The 17686-nt window shown below is 39.8% G+C and overlaps 1 long non-coding RNA gene across 1 annotated transcript; it reads right to left on the minus strand.

The window, feature by feature from the left end:
• Window positions 1-13155: 13155 nt before the first annotated feature.
• Window positions 13156-16456, minus strand: LOC309436051. The gene is made up of 3 exons (XR_014183271.1): window positions 16310-16456; window positions 16032-16092; window positions 13156-13351 (listed from the first exon to the last, which is right to left on the minus strand). It is a non-coding gene; the product is annotated as an uncharacterized lncRNA (long non-coding RNA).
• Between the last annotated feature and the right edge of the window lie 1230 nt (window positions 16457-17686).

Raw genomic sequence — 17686 nt, forward strand, 5'->3', positions numbered from 1 at the left:
GCCCAGAGAGGTTGTGGATGAGCCATCCCTGGAGACATCTCCTTTACACCATTCTCTTTCTCCTTTGCCATCCAACCACCTTTCCCATCAAGTCCCCTGGGAAAGGTGCCTGAAGATTAATGGAAAACCAAGACTTCATAAAATGTCTTTTTGCAAGTGGATTTAATCCAGACTCTCAAAATACACCCAAAAGTGTATTTTGGGGTGTAATTATAAGTGATACACTCCACAGAGAGCTCATTTATTTTGAAATGAGTATGGAAGACATGTTAAGCAAGATGTTTTCTCTTTTTCTTTTTTTTTTTTCTTTCACTTGACACCACAGCATCAGGATAAAAAGCTGCAGTTTGACTGAAAATAATGAAGTGAGATGTTCCATAAAGTTATTTCCAGCTGATGGACTACATGCTACATAAATATACAGGAGACTCCCAGAGGAAACTGGCAGGTCACTCAGGCTTGCAACAGTTTCAGTCCAGCAGTGTATGGGAGATCCATACTTCTCTTGTAATGGGAGTAGTTTCCATGCAAGATATGCAGATGTTAAATTTTATTTATAGATATGTATATATATAGTAGTTTTTCTTGCTACCAGGATAAAACCTACTGTGAAGTTCAGTCACGCATCAGCTGAGGTAATTATTTCAGTCCACGAGGATTTAGTTGTGCGGGGTCAGGTAAGAGCATGGGACAGCAAGTGTTAAGCAAGAAACTCTTGTGAACCTGCTTAAGCTGATTTTTCATGGAGAAGGTTAAAAGCAGAAGTGCCAGCAGAGCTTTTGTGGAAAATGGAAAGATTCAGGACATTTTGCACCAGACTGAGAAAGGTCAGCATTTCTGGCAGACGGTGAGGCTGGTGTTCTGATTCAACTCAAACAGAACCATTTCTTCCTCAGGCTCCCCACTGACAAATGCAGTAGAGTTTGGATTTGCACGAGGAAAGTGTCTTAGGAAAAACAAGACCTAGCCATCCACTTTTGAACTAAACCTGAACCTGAACTGGACTTGGATTTGAATCTGGAGAAAGCTTCATTTATTTTTCTTCTTTTATCTTATTCCCCTTCCCTTTCCTTTTCCTGGAAAAATGAAGCAGGAGTTACAGATTTTCAAAGTCTAGAAAAAATCCTACAGCCTTGGTCATAAGAATGACAAACGGGCAGGGGTTTGGGTACTTGCTCAAATTAATCTCTCATATTTCTAGTTGTATTTGAACTAACAGTGGTGTTTTCTGGTTTGAAAATGACCTACTGTGTTATTTGTTACAAGCATAATATCTGTGCCTCAAACACAGCATGGCTTATTGTTCTATTAGGAACAGGGGTTGCAATAGGCATGCAGAGTTAGAATCAAAGAATCATTTCTGTTGGAAGACACCCTCAGGATCATCAAGTCCAACCATAACCTAACCTACCTCTAGCACTAAACTATGTCCCAAAGAACCTCGTTGAAATGCCTTTTAAACCCCTCCAGGGATGGTGACTCCACCACTGCACCAGGCAGCCTGTTCCAATGCCTCACAACCCTTTCCATGAAGAATTTTTTCCTAATATCCCATCTAAACCTCCTCTGGCACAACTTGAGGCCACTTCCTCTTGTCCCATCACTTGCTACTTGGGAGAAGAGACCAACACCCTCCATGCTACAGTCTCCTTTCAGGTAGTTGTAGAGAGCCATAAGGTCTCCCATCAGCTAGTGAAAGATTTGTTAAAATTGTTCCAAAAGTCACTGCTACACCCCAACCATCAGAGTTTATGCATGAGAAACGTGTGCTTTGTGTTGCCTGACCCCCTCCTCCAGTATCACCAGCAGCAGCCAGGTTTCTACTGAAGGGTGATGGTCTTTCTCCAGTCCCACCTCACTTACTGTTCCCTCCATTTGTTTTTCCAGTGAGAACAAATTAGTAAAAGTGTCTGTGAAGGAACATTATGGTTTAGGGGCCCAAGAATACCTTAAGAGTGACCTCAGTCTGCACGTTTTATTCTTCACACTGTCAATTGTCCCTTTGGCAGGAGAAAAAGAATTGCAAGCTGAAGTCCTGACCCCTTTGGTGTCAGTGGCATTGCCACTGTTGACGTCTGAAGGAGTAGAATTTTCCCTATTAATTGCACAAGAATCAAATTCACAAAATATTTCCTTTGAATAACATATCCATTTAGAAGTCCAAGATTCTGTCTTACTCTGAAAGAATTAGCCTTTGGATCAATAAAGCTTCTCTTGGTTGTAGATAGTGGAAGATCTTTCATTAGAGAGAGCTTTCTCCCTTTTTCACCCCACATAATGAGATCCCTTGAATTTCCTCTGATCTTTCAAGAAAGGGGTAGTTAAGATAGATGTTACTGACTCCTGCTAGAAAGCAGGAACATTTATATTGCATAAAGCCACAAATGTATCTGCAGATTCAATATCTGTGGCACAGTCCAGCTTTGACCTCATGGTGAAAGATGGTCTGTTCACAGTACAAGAGGGCACAGAATCATCCACTGATGTTCAAAGAGCAAGTGAAGCCCTGTGGGAGGAAGCATTGGAGAGGAAAACAAATAAAACTCAAGGAAAGGACAAGACGTGATCTCATGACATGCATTTTCTCTTGAACCACCTGGGAGATCTCTCCAGAAGCAGATTGTGTTCCAGTCAAATAGCACTGCAGCTGCTTCTTTTGGCTGAAAAAGCCAGGGCCTGCCCTTGACAAGTAACATTCATGAATATAATCCAAAACAAAGCATTTAAAAATAGAAAAGTTGACCTCTGTCTTGTGTGACAAGCTCCGTGATAGAAGAACCACATGTAAAAAGGACTGAGGACTGACTCCTAGACTAAAGGCTTATCAGCATGCTGCGTTGAACATGGTGTTCAGCTCTGCAAGAGGGAAAGACATTGCCTCACCATGATACCTTGCCCAAGTTAATTAGCCTCTTGGGGAGAAGAAAAACAATATAATTATTCTTCATAAGACAGATGTACAACTACTGTGCTCAGAAATAGTGTCTTAGTACAGTGCCCTCCTTTGCTGCAGGGGATATTGAGTTTTCTCATCATCTGGGGCAGGTACCATTGCTTTGTTGTTTCATTGTCCAGTGCAGGCTGCACCTCACTCTGTCTTTGGCCAGGGAAATCACCACCATCCCCACAGCCTTGGGAGGATCACATGGAATGGGACACTTTAAATTTCTTTGCTGTGATCAACTACCTCTTATGCAGGAGAAAAACTTGCCCCAGAATGGTGCGGTTCTGCTGGAAGTCTCTTGGAACATGAGACCCAGACTTTGAAAAATGTGAGTATCCTGCAGCCTTGCCTGAAATCCCGAGTGGAAGCCAGGAGATATTTATTATAAGTGAGCAGGAATAAACAACTCCTTTGCTGCAGAATGGCAAAGACACTGAGCACAGTGCCGCAGTCAAAGCCGCAAGGAGTCAGATAAGTGAACACCATTAAAATAGTGTGAGACAGGTTGGTGAACCCCCTGTACTAAATGGGTTATGAGGGACTGAATGATGATGCTGAGCAGCTCATGCAAGTCTTCCACAATCTAGGGTTGCAGTTTTAATCTGATGAGAAGGTAGATGTGGTTTTGGGGTGATGGATGAGTCCCTGTGAGTCTTTCTTGGCTGAAGTTGCGCCTTCAGTGGAGAGACATAACACCTGGAGCATATTTGAAGGTACCAAGTCAGGTCTTCACCTCTCATAGTTTGGCAAAGCTCCACTGAAGTTAACACAGATCTCCTGCATTTGCCCCATCTGAAGATCTGGCCCAGACCACTTAGTTTTTCCTAGTTTCAATGTAACTATGTGTTATGCCTCATGAAAAAGGTGAACAGTGGCTGCTGGCCAGAACATACCAACCTTTTGGAGTTCATAATATGAAAATAAACGAGTGATACCCAGATGAGTATGTTATATGTATAAATATATATATATATCTTTATGTATATATATATACATATATTTGCACAGTTCTCTGCCTTGGCTGGGACGTATTTTGGAAAGGGGACAGCAGTGAAGTTATTAAGAATCTCCACTCAAGTTAAAATACCTCTTTAGTACAACAAAACATTCTATTGTTGAACTGGGAAAAGATATTCCATAAATCTCCTGAAGTCAAACACCATGACGGGAATATGGAAAAACAGATCTATATATTAACTGCTCTTTTAACAGCATTATTTGACCCTTAGAAAAAACAAACAGAGGAAAGAAAAACGTTACAAGCCTAGAAAAAAATTCTCTGACTCTTATCAAAAGCACATTTGAAGAGAGGCCTCGGAGGCATCTATTGTTTAATGGGCTATGCTTGATTTATTGATGATTATGTAGCAAAAAAAATTTAATGCAATCATTCCAAGTCTATGAGAGTTGCAGGTCTTCAATTTATTAGACCTTGGATTCGGCATATATTTTCTTTTTATTTTTTTTTTCTTCATTCAAAGAATGACCAACAGTGTGAAACAGTTTGATGGGCAAGTCCCTTGGTGCCGAGCTATACCTCACTCCTTTTCCATAAGTAACTGGCCACACGAGAGCAGGCCTGCAGTTTGAGTTTACACAGCTGTATGCTGGAGCACAGAGTTCACTGCATTTTTTTTTAGGCTTCTTTTAGCAAAGGCAAGAAAACCACGTCCCTCCTTGCCCTCCTCATCTGCACAGGGGTTCACGCTGCTGGCTCTCCCGTTGCTTGCACGCATGTGTGCGTGTGCAGACACATATATGTCTACAGCCCTGTTTCACCCACAGAATTTATAGAGTCACCTCTTTTTAGCTACAGGAAAGGGAAAAATCATCTGAGAAGGAAGTGGAGATGAAGAGTCAGAAAACATTCAGAGAAGGTCAATAGCAGTGAGATGATGGTCATTTACATTTGTCATTGGTATGAACTGGGCCAATCTAGAGTTCCAGCTGTCATCATTCTCATCAAAGCATTGATTTGACACAGATGGACAAGGGCCAGAGGAGGCCACAGAAACAATCAGAAGGATGGAACACCAGAGGGATAGGAAGGATAGGAGACTATGAGGACAGGCTGAGAGAGTTGGGGTGTTCAGCCTGGAGAAGAGAAGCTCCAGGGAGACCTTATTGTGGCCTTTCTGTACCTAAAAAGGGCTGATAAGAAAGATGCGGACAGACTTTTGAGCAGGGCCTGTTGTGATAGGACAAGAGGTGATGGTTTTAAACTAAGGGAGGGGAAATTCAGGCCAGACATGAGGCAGAAATTTTTTACATTGAGGATGGTGAGAACCTGGCCCAGAGAGGTGGTGGATGCCCCAGCCCTGGAGACATCCCAGGCCAGGCTGGACGGTGCTCTGAGCAACCTGAGCTGGTGAAGATGTCCCTGCTCATGGCAGGGGGTTGGACTAGACGAGCTTTGAAGGTCCATTCCAACCCAAATTATTCTATGATTTTGCAGTTCTATGTTTGGGCTCAGCATCCCTTTTCTGAAATTTCAGAGTCCTAGTCCTTCCTTTGCTCTTTTAAACCCACTTAAAATGCAGAAAAGTTCATTTTCCCTCAGCAACCAGAGCTGTTAGTTAATTTTTGGGGATCCACCAAGATGGTAAACATAGTAGAAGCACATACAAGAGACAGCCACCACCTTGCAGATCTCATCGCCTGAACAGACATGTCTGGCACAGTTCATGGAGAAAAGTGAAGGGTAGTGACTAGTAAGTTACTTGCTCCATGTGACACAACTGGTCAGAACAAGGGAAGAAGCCACAAAGTCCTGCTGCTGGTCCTTGCTATATTCTAGGAAATTATTAACGGCTACTTACTTTTCACAGGATGTGAAAAAGTTGTGTTTGTAACATCAGACAAACTAAATGCAAATTGAAAAGCTGACTGTTGGCTCAGCCTGAAATTGTTTGTTTTGGAAATTATCAGCAAAAAATAGAGTAAAATAAAAGAAAACAAAAATCAGTACAAGTAGAAAGAAGCTTGTTACCCAGATGAGCTCTCACAAATTATAAATAAGCAGGATTAGTCTTTAGTTCTGTGGGAGTTAATGACCATCTGAATCATGGGAGATGTAGTCTGCCTTGGGAGTCTGTCCTGCAAATGAGAACAAGACCAGGAGGTATATACCAAGTAAGCCCCATAGGAGATTCTGGCAGCAGTGCAGGATAAAATTTCTCAGCTGGAAGCATTTCACTTTTTGTATATTGAAGTTTTCAATGAAATGTCAAAATATTCCACAGAAAATAGATCCCTTTTTTTTTTTGTGTGTGGAAAACACAATTTCGGTGAAAGCTCAGTTTGCTGTTGAAAAATGGCTTTGGCAGAAATGTTTTTTCTGGCTACTATTCAGGACAATGTGGTTGCTCCTCCCAAACTCTTCCTTCAAAATCCTGCTTAAAAGACTGTTTTTCTGGGATAACTACAGAAATTGAATGAAAAAAGATACTCATTGAACTGCTTCTGTGCATGGATCACTGTCTTGTCATGCTAAGAACCTGGTTTCATATATTCTTTATCCTGACATGTCTTTTTCTTTCCAGATGTCTTGTCCCAGCATAGATTACAATTTAATTGAGTCAGATACCATCTCTATGCTTGTATTGTCTTTAGTGAGATGACGTTTATTTAACACCTGGGATGACAGCTCAATACTGCAATACAAATTGATAATTCTAATGTCAAAACTGTGGCTTGAATTATTGCGGCCTAATTCATATATCCCAAGGTAAGACAGTTGAAATCCTCATCCTAAAATGTACCAAGTGAATCCCAGTCTGATTTTTGGAGAACTTTCAAATGTGTCCTTCATATCTCCTTGGTGAAGTTACTTATTTTTTGTGAGTCGACTGTCAAAGGACCCTTGTATGACACCATGACGTGTTGACAACAGGTGAGATGACTCTCACTTGTTGATTCTACTGGATCCTGTTGGATGGCTTTGGCCTGGAAAACAGATCAAGCAAAATCCAGCAGCAAAATTTTGTCTTCATCAAAGAAGTCATAAGTGAATATATAGACTAAATGTTCAAAGGAGATAGGATAAGAAAATTTGTTGCAGAATAATAGAGTTGTTTACTTAATCTCTACTGAGATTTGTGACTAGGAGAGATGAGCCTGGATTTTTAATCTGGTTGGCTTCCTCTGTAACGTGATTTACAAAATGTAGACTATTTAATAAGATACCTGTTTTCTGCATCATGCAAATAGGGGATTAAATCAATAGAATGGAATGGAATGGAATGGAATGGAATGGAATGGAATGGAATGGAATGGAATGGAATGGAGTGGAACGGAATGGAATAGAATGGAACATTTAGGTTGAAAAAGACTCTTAAGATCATTGAGTCCAACCATTAACCCAGTGCCGTCAAGTCCACCCCTAAGAACCTCATGTCCTCATCTATTAAATCCCTCCAGGGATGGTGACTGCACCACTTCCCTGGTCAGCCTGTTCCAGTGCCTGGCAACCCTTTTTATGAAGAAGTTTTTCCTACTATACAATCTAAGTCTCCCCTGATGCAACTTGAGGCCATTTCCTCTCATCATATTGCATCTTAAAGAAAAAAGAAATAAATCAAAATAAAGTTAAAAAATAATGAAATGAAATGAAATGAAATGAAATGAAATGAAATGAAATAAAATAAAATAAAATAAAATAAAATAAAATAAAATAAAATAAAATAAAATAAAATAAATCTCCATTTAACACTTGAAGATTCATGAAAAGGATGTTCCTGCTGAATTTTCTGGTTCATGATACTTAATGAGACATCTATATATTACAGTGGCTCCAGCAGGCCAGAAAAAAACACATCTCCATGGGCCTCAGGAGGGAAGACAGCTGGACATGAACCTGATGCAGAGAGTCTCTGGATGTAGTGATGATGGAGAAGTTACTAGGCATTGAAGAAAGCACAGAATGACTTTCCAGAGGAAAAGCACTGATCACATGAGTCTTTTTCTGAATAAGTGGAGGAGAACCTAACAAAAACATAGAAGTCTTCATGTGCACCAAAAATCACTAGAGAGATTATGAGAAAGAAAAATAAAAATTTGGAGCCTTGCAGAATAAAAAGTGCATAGAGTGGAAAAGGGCGATATTAGAAGGTTAATCCTATAAGAAATACTCCATAGGCTTTTGGAGACTACCTATTTAGCCCACTGTTAGGTCCTCCATTATCATTGTCTCAGGAGAAGCTCAGATAGAATTTTCATCTGACATATGTAAAGCCATAAATCACAAAATGCCTTGATGGGCTGGCTGTAAAATTTTGAATAGGAGAAATATGTATCTCTGATTTTTTCAACAAGAAGGGAAACTAATTCTTGTAATTTTAGACATCTGAAAGCTGATTTATCATGTAGATAATTTCTAGAGGCAAGCCAGTGAAGAAGGACAGGCACTGCACAAAGTGATGAATCCTGCTCCTTGGCTATACAAGCTTTCATGATAACATGTTTTAGGCAATAAAATCAGGCATTCTGGTAAATGGCTTTCATAGCATTAGTAGTATTTACAAATTAGGCTCAACTACTATGCACACATATTCCTTAAGGTAGGACATGTGACTGGAACCTGAGATAATTACAAGATGAGAATTAACAAGTGTTCATTTATCAGTCTTACCTCTTAGTGGCCTCCGGTCACATCCTATCTCATGTACATGGAAGGTCTTTTACAATGTGGTCCCTAAACAACCCAGTCAGGAGGTGACAATAATAGAACCTGGACCTCTGCCAAGCACAATAATGGTATTTCCCGGAGTATTCACAGAGTTTCCAGTTCTTCAGACAGGGTGTAACATGGTAAACCTAAATATCATTATATTTAAATACCCAACTGCAAATATTCTCAAGTGACTCACGGTCCTGGGAGCTTCCTATTTTGCTAAGGTGACCCAAAATACTTTTTCTTAATGAGGCTTTATTGTCCGCAAATCTGAAATGCATCTTCTGAGAATCAGACCCTTTCATGATTTCTTAATTTAGATATACCAACAACAGAGAAATCAAAGAGAAGTGTTATCGAAAAATCTGACAATAGTTTTATAGATCAGGTAGTTTAGTCCTGGGGGTCTGGTTCTTTTGGAATTGATATCTTTGAAAATGTATGTCCTTAGAATAAACACATCTATGCCTTGCTAGTGCTTGTCTTATGATGTGACAGGCCAGCAAGAGTTGCCCCAGTGTCTAAGGAAAAAATAAGCGTATTTGCTTTTCTTTCAGTGACGGTGCTGATAGAGAATCTTTAATAATCAGTCTATTATTGATACACTTAAATAGCTGCTGTCCTCCAGACCTTTGGTTTTGTTATTTTGAAGTGAAAATATCCGGGGGTTTCAGAAGGTATTAGGGGAAAGGCTGACAGATTTTCAGTGTCAATTCATGTCTTTTTTGTACCTGGAAGCAGAATACGCTGTAGTCCTGAGGGGATTAGCCTGCTGTTGTGTTTGCTAATTGAGAGCTGTACTAGCAGTATTATCTCAGATACTCACACTGGAGTTGTATTCTGAGTAAATAAATACACAGACACTGTACAACACAGGGAAAATATTAGTAGATTGTCTTAAAATATTATCTTTGATGCTTTGGCTCACAATATTTACACTGCCACCACCCAGAAACTGCAAACTGTTTCCTATTTTCTTTATGACAGCTTGGTGAGGAATCATGGGCATGACTCCCTTCTCAATATTTATTCCATCATATGGATAATGAGACCTGATACCACTCTCTGCCCTCCTGTAAATATATGTGACACGCATGACTGGGTCCTGCAAGAACAAATCCCTTCCTCCTTTTTATCACTGCACTCACAGCAAATCAAGATGATTTGCAAGTGTTGTCAGATGGCTGAGAAAACTCTCAGAAACATGTTCTCTGCCACACTGACCAAAAGGTGTGATATTTTTTTTTTTGGTAAGTTGCATTTGTCATATAGTACCATCTGGTGTATAATAATATCAGGTTATCGTAGAAAGGGTCCTGAAAGAAATAGCCAAGAAAGGAAATTAAGCTAATTTCTCACATCCTTGCTCTTCAGAATAAAGAAACCTGTTTTAGACAAGAAAGGGTAGAAGATCTGTTGGAAATGAGAAGCTGACTGGAGCAGAAGTGGAAAACATTGATCAAAGACTCAAAATGCCACTTATTTTATCTGGGAGAGCTGTATCTGTGAGCTGAAATGGCAGAGCAAGAGAAGCTTTCAAAGAGGTTGGATTTAACATAGCAAACTGGCTTCACATGGATAAGACTGAAGTACCCAACTAAATCTCCGGGGATGACAAGGTTCATCTTCTTTCCAGGACTGTTTGACTCTATAAGTGTCCATGTATGTAAACCACCTCCTTGCTTTGGCTGGAAGCACTTGTCCTGGGCAATGGACAGATATTCCCTCCCAATATGCTTTGCCCACTAAAGGGCTACAGGTAAACCATATTTTATTTCCCAGTGATCACAAATCAGCAGAACTCTGGCCTTTAACTACATAATTACTTTTCTTTCACAGCAAATGGTACTTTTCTGACTGTGTTTCCTTTAGAAACACCATCATACCAGCATCTCCAACTTTATTTTCAGTGGAAAGCTCCGTCATGTGGGTACGTCAAGGACAGGGAGATTAAAATAACAGCAATAACAAAGAAGACTGTAAAATCCAGGGCCAAACTCCTGATGTGGTTCAGTGTGGTTTTGTTTTAAATCAAATTTCTGAGGCTGCTGAGGCTCAAATTGTACTATTAAGCAAGATGCGTCACCCCACCCTACCTCATTTCCCCATTTCAAATAGAAGATTCAAAATTCAACCCACCTAATAAATAGCACTTTATGTAAAGTCTTAGAAAAGCCTGTATCAGATGCATGCATATAAGAGGAAGAGTAAATAGCCTCTCAATTTGCTAACATGTATTTTCAGGAAAAGTTCAGTCTTTACAGATATTTAGATGCTGACCACCTTTCCTTTTATTTCAGACACCAGCCTGATTTCCCTGAAGATTTTTTCCATATGCTGAGAGGGAAATAGTTGTTTTTTATTCCTCATAAGTGTTTCTAAAAGTATAATTACTTTGTTGATTTCTGGTGCCTTTTGAAAAACTGCAAAAAAATGGAAGTGTGCAACAGTTGTCTTTTAATAAGGAATCAATTAAGAATAGTTAAAGTCTTATTTTAGTTCCTGTCTTCTAGTTTTTCAGATATTTCCATATGAGAAAAAAATCTCACTACCTGGTCTCTCCCTACTACCTTGAGGATCTTTTGGTTAATTTCAAACTTGAAAATGAGGTAGAGATTTCAAAGGTTCTGCAAATGTTGTAAAAATGTGTCTAGCCAGAGAAAACAAGGCTGCGGTAATAGTATTTGTCCTCAGGAAATCCACCCAGAATAAAAACCATTACAGCAAGCTCTCATCCTTTGAAGTTTATTTGACATTGAACAATCCAGGAATGGGACTTTCCACCTGTTCATTTTCCTGATATTTTCCGGGTATGATCTGCAGTGATCACAGATGAGATAGGGGAATCATAGAATCATGGAATCACAGAATCATTTTGGTTGGAAAAGACCCTCAAGATCATCAAGTCCAACCATTAACTGAGCACTGGCACTAACCCATGTCCCTGAGAACATCATCTCCATCTGTCCAACCCTCCAGGGATGGTGACTCCACCATTGCCCTGGGAAGCCTGTTCCAATGACTGACAACCCTTTCCCGGAAGAAATTGTTCCCAAGATCCAACCTCAACCTCCCCTGGTGCAACTTGGGGCCATTTCTTTGTGTCCCTGTCTCCCCCCAGCTCCTGTTCTCCAGCTGAACCCCCCAGGTCCCTCAGCCGCTCCCATCACACTTGTGCTCCAGCCCCTCACCAGCTCCGTTCCCTTCTTTGGACATGAAGTCACTTTGAGGACAGAGTTCCTGTCTCACCTCCTACTTCCAGAAAGATGATCCATGAACAGTACAAGGGAATGATTGCTACTTAGCTCCCCTATCATTTTTCTACCCATCTCTTCTTTCCCTTATAAAACACAGATTTCCATGAAAATATGACTTTCCCATGAGGAAAGCTAAGGTTCCTCTACTACTGATATCAAATGGACCAGCTCTCTTTGATATTTCAGGAATTTGGTTCGTGCCAAAGAATATGCCTTTTTTTGTCTGGCAATTTGGCCACAGAGGTATAAGGCTTCCAATTTGATTGTTGGGAATACTTTGTTCTCAGGGATTTAGAGCTTATTTTTTAATTATTTTCCCATGCCAGAGAAAACCACAGTGTAAAGTTTGACTACATTGCATTCTGCTGAAAAATATGGTACCCATTATCAGAGAGCACTGCCCTTTGCAGTTTTGGTTGGTTTTTGTTTGGTTGTGGGTTTTTTTGGTTGGTTGGTTGGTTGGTTTTTGTTTTGTTTTTTTTTTTTTTCTTGTTTTACCTTCTTCTTTCTTTCTTCTTCTTTCAGTACACATAACTGTTTCACTACACAGAGAATTCTCTTATTTCAGTTGATTCATACACTTTAAAGCAATTACCTAGCAAGCCAGCAAGTGTAAAAGAAAAAAAAAGACAAAGCAAATAAATGCCATGAAAAAGGAACTTAAAAAAAAGGCTGTTCTAGTATTAAGGCACAGATTTGCAAGAGTGCTCTCATCTTAATGGCTATTCATCACGGATCTGGGGTTATGTCCTCATGTTGTATATCAGATATGTATTCTTATGTTAAAATGTAGAAACCATCAAGATAGGAGTTAATTCGACTTAACATTTTTTTTCCCCTAACTTTTAGACTGATTTAATGTTTTTTTAAAAAGAGAAGAAATGTGAACACAATGCTTCTTAATGAAAATTCAAAGTTTGGAGACACTGGGTGCGAAGCTTTCATGGAGTCATATGTCCCACTTTCAACTGAGAAAAACAATGCCTGGGAGACACTTTTCAGATTGCTGAATTAGTTGTTCATTTGATGACCATGTCTTTAACACTGGAACCTATATGAGGGCAAAAAGTCCTTGCCTTCAGTTTTTCACAATACAGAACTCTATGGCAGTCGTGTATACCAGGTTATAGTGATGATCCACCAGCTTCCAAAAGTGAAATTAACAACAAAAAGCAACGACAAAAAACAGGTGAGATTTTCAAAGTAATCTTTTGATACAAGGAAAATGTGGCATAAGGCATTTAATGTTGAGTTCAAGTCTACACCAGGATAACAGTTGCTTTTGTGAAGCTACAACATGATGTCTCACCATGACCTTGCAGATCCACAAAGATACTTGGTGTCTTACTTCTCAAAGCTTGTTGGTCAAACAATGTCATGACTCCTAGATGTGCTGATATGACTTACTTGCTGTTACATCATTTTATTAGCTGCAGTCTGTTTCCCTCTGATTAGTTTTTCTTCTTCATTTATTATCTCCTAAAAGGGATGAATAATTGTTAAAAACACAGTGTTCTCCTGGAACAGTTTTGGGTTTTTTTCTTTCTTCACATGGCATGAGGTGTGTGCCAACCTCAGATGCCATATGAGAGTCTTGATCTGTGGTATAGTTCCCTCTTTATTCTCAGTCTCATATTCACATTAATTTATTCTATTCACATCCTTGTCCCATTGCCAACTAAATTAGTAATAGAGCCAGATGGAGAGGAAAAAGTCCTTTAACAAAAAATAATGTGTCCTGTTTGAAATGTTATATCATGACCAGTCTATCCTTAGGATTTAAAGAATGGCTAAAAGACAAGGTCACTCAACCAGAGAGATTTGAGAACAAGTAATGATTTATTGCTTGTATGCATAACAAAGAAAATTAAGAAACTGAAAAAAAATGCACCCAGTGCCTCAGTGTGGCAACAAAAGCCATTATTCAGAAAAAAAAGTAATTCAGATGAAATAAGCCATGGATAGTATGTTAAAAAAAATGAGGGATAGTTAGAGAAAAAAGGGAAGGGAAGGGAAGGGAAGGGAAGGGAAGGGAAGGGAAGGGAAGGGAAGGGAAGGGAAGGGAAGGGAAGGGAAGGGAAGGGAAGGGAAGGGAAGGGAAGGGAAGGGAAGGGAAGGGAAGGGAAGGGAAGGGAAGGGAAGGGAAGGGAAGGGAAGGGAAGGGAAGGGAAGGGAAGGGAAGGGAAGGGAAGGGAAGGGAAGGGAAGGGAAGGGAAGGGAAGGGAAGGGAAGGGAAGGGAAGGGAAGGGAAGGGAAGGGAAGGGAAGGGAAGGGAGAAAAAAAGAAAAGAGAGAAAGAGAGGGAGAAGGAGAGAAGGAGAGAAAGAAAGAGAGAGAAAGATAGAAAGTGAAAGTGAGAGAAAGCGAGAAAGAGAGAGAGAGAAATAAAGGGAGGGAGGGAGGGAGGGAGGGAGGGAGGGAGGGAGGGAGGAAGGAAGGAAGGAAGGAAGGAAGGAAGGAAGGAAGGAAGGAAGGAAGGAAGGAAGGAAGGAAGGAAGGAAGGAAGGAAGGAAGGAAGGAAAAGAAAGAAAGAAAGAAAGAAAGAAAGAAAGAAAGAAAGAAAGAAAGAAAGAAAGAAAGAAAGAAAGAAAGAAAGAAAGAAAGAAAGAAAGAAAGAAAGAAAGAAAGAAAGAAAGAAAGAAAGAAAGAAAGAAAGAAAGAAAGAAAGAAAGAAAGAAAGAAAGAAAAAGAAAATAATATAGTTTTTAAATTATCTTCATGGATTTTTGTCAGAAGGGAGCATTATCATCCTCCACATCATCCCCCACTGTGACCTTCCTCATCACAAAGTTGTCTGGGAAAGGCCTCAAATTAGGTGAAAATGAGCACATCACAACATGACAAAATACACGCTAAGGAGCAAAGTACTCATTTGCCCTCTCTTACACTCATGATTTATTAGTGTATGATTAATTTTCTCTCTTGTCCACTTTGTGTATTGTATGACTGCCCTTTTATAAGATTCAGAGGTTTGTTTCTTTGGAAAAACTGACTCTATCTTAGGTGTCTCAGTCATTAAACTAATTCACAAAGCCAAGTCCAGATATAAAATGGGAGGGGGAAGTGTTAAAGTTTACCTTGAGTTTGACAGTGAGCATGTGTGTGGGAGTGAAGCAAAAATTAGTTCAAGTGATTATAAATATGTATGTTTTATTCCTAAAACAAACTGATAGGCCTATCAAAATAAAGTAAATGTATTTCTGCATCACAAACTTTGGTGACTCTGAGTGACAGTGGTTCTGGTAATGATGATAAACAAAAACTCAGATAATTCCCATCCCTTCAGTGGTGTTGGCAATTAATGTTATTTCTTGGTCTGGAGCTTGAGCCCAGGAGGAATCATTATAATCATATGCTCTGACCTGTTCCATAACACATGCCAGGGAATTTCATGCAGTAATTCCTGCTTCAAGACTATAACTTCTTGAGCTACAGCAAATCTCGCAGACTGATTTCAGTGGTGATTTAAACACATCCAGTCATGGAGAATGCTATGTATTCATTTCAGTTGCAGTTTTGACAACCTTTTTTTTATTTTTAGACTGGTGCGATATATAATAATTTCATAAATTGGATTACAAACCTGGAAATATTCTAAACATCTAACTCAAAAAAAAAAAAAAAAAAAAAAGAAAAAAAGAAAAGAGAAAGATTTAGGAGCTGAAAACAAGACTTAAGATTACTTCAGACATGAATGTCCAAACTCTAATCCAACTGTCTCTAGTTGTCCTGTCTGAGGATCTGGCTCTGCTGGGTACCTCCTGTTTTGACCTTAAAATCCTCTACAATTCTGCTTCTGGGCACACCCAGAGCTCCCTTAGCTGGAGCGGTAAGCACTATGGATGGGATTCATCTCAGATAACATCAGAAATGTGAAATGTTGACTTCCAAATCTGAACTTCCCTTATAGACATCATGATAAACAGGCAATTCCAGAAAGCAGATCTGACACTTGTGTTTAATGTTTCCCTTTCTGGATCTTCTGTTTCACTTCTGTTACTGTAAAGGGATTGTAGGGTGACTGGAGCAGATGTCTCATTCTGAGACGTCCTTTGTGTTGTGACATGCATCCTGTCACTACTGGCTGTCTTAAGTCCCGATAGAGCCCTAAATATATCTAGAACAGTATTTAAGGTGCGGAGATTGTGCTCTGTGCCTACCTTCATCTCTCCTGATGGACACAGGACCTCCACGGAGCCACACTGGGGAAAGTGCCTATTCCTGCATAGTAGTGAAAAGGTTAGAAATAAAATTCTTTCTGCTGTCTGAAGAAATTAAAATCCTAGTATATTAAAAAGAATGCTATTTTGCACCCTTTCCTTCCAGCCTTAATCAGCCAGAAAGCATGGGTACAAAATTCAAGGATAATGAGCAAGGAGAGGGAAGTTTAGTCCTGTAGTCTAATGGTTCAGATTCTCAGCTGAGAGAAGCATCCTACCTGATATTTGAAAAAAAGCATCTGTTTTTCTCAGATATTGCATCCTAGTAGACGGCTTGTTTGTTTGTTCATCCTCCCACTCAGAAATATCTGGCTACAGATGCCATGAATTTCTATCACCTCTCACAAACATCTAAGTGAGGCTTGTTCCTGAGCTGCCAAGATATATGTATACTTTCAGTGGGGAGTGCTTAATCTCGATCTCTGTGGTATTATATGTTTCACACGCACTGGCAGGAAGTTCCCTAAATGACACAAGTTCCTCTGCCCTGTATCATGTGCCAGACACGCCGACAGCTGATGCTGAAGCAACATTTACAAGGGATTGCAAATGGCTTTTTCATGCACATTGACCCAACTGAATCACCAGGGACACCAGCTCCTTGGAATAAAATTGCCTGTAGCCGGAGATTCCCTGCAGTCCACCAGAGCAATAAATAACCTGAAATTCCAGTGCTGGGCACCAGTGCCTAGTGTATTGCTTTTGATTGACTGGTCTTAACTATAAAAGGCTTTTCATTTGAAATTTTTGTATAAGGTCATCCAGATGGTGAAGAGTATGGCAGGAGATTTGAGCTTGGGCATTCTCCTGTTAAAGTTTGTCATACTGGGCTGAGGAAGTTGAGCAACGTGGTTTGTTAAGGACAGCTGGCCTGAGAAGAACATGTATTGACAAAGAGGGCCAAGATGACTGTTTTGCCTGCAGGAGTCAACTGCCAGGAAATGGAGAAAAACTAGACAAATTGACTAATTTTTTTCCATAATGCTCCTCAGCTTGCAGAGTGAGGTATACAAAGGTAATCAATGGGTCAGACCATACAGATATCTGTTAGTGCTTCACTTCTGTCTACCTTTAATTTCTTTTGGGTTTTTTTTGTACTGTCATGGTATCTTGGGTGGTAGATTGCAAAATGAAATAGACTTTGCAGAAAAGAATCCCAAAACAAAGAACATGTAAAAGCTTTCCAGGTGAGAAACAAGCTATTGAAATATAGTGCTCTGCCAAAGCCAAGTTCTAGTATGAGAAGGACTGTATCACCATAGACCAAATTCTGCTCCACTGGGAGCATTGACAAAGACACCTGGCGGAAAGACACAAATAAAAGTAGATTTGGACGCAATGTAGAAGCAGTGTAGTTGCTAGCTCTAGCAAACCAAGATAAGGGAATGACATTTAGGAAACACCGACTTCAGTTTTAATTGCCTCACAGCAAGTTTAGGAAGTCAGAACCAGAAACACACATAGAGAGAAGGCTGTTGGGGGCAATCTTGAAAGTTTCTCATTATTCAAACCAACAGTTGTGGATTTCAAATATTTTGAACATTTTTTCTGAGATTGCTATCTCACGTATTTTGATCTAAGAAAATAGTTGTTAC

The sequence above is a fragment of the Streptopelia decaocto genome, assembly GCF_964273445.1.
Source record: "Streptopelia decaocto genome assembly, chromosome: 2".
Classification (NCBI taxonomy): Eukaryota; Metazoa; Chordata; class Aves; order Columbiformes; family Columbidae; genus Streptopelia; species Streptopelia decaocto.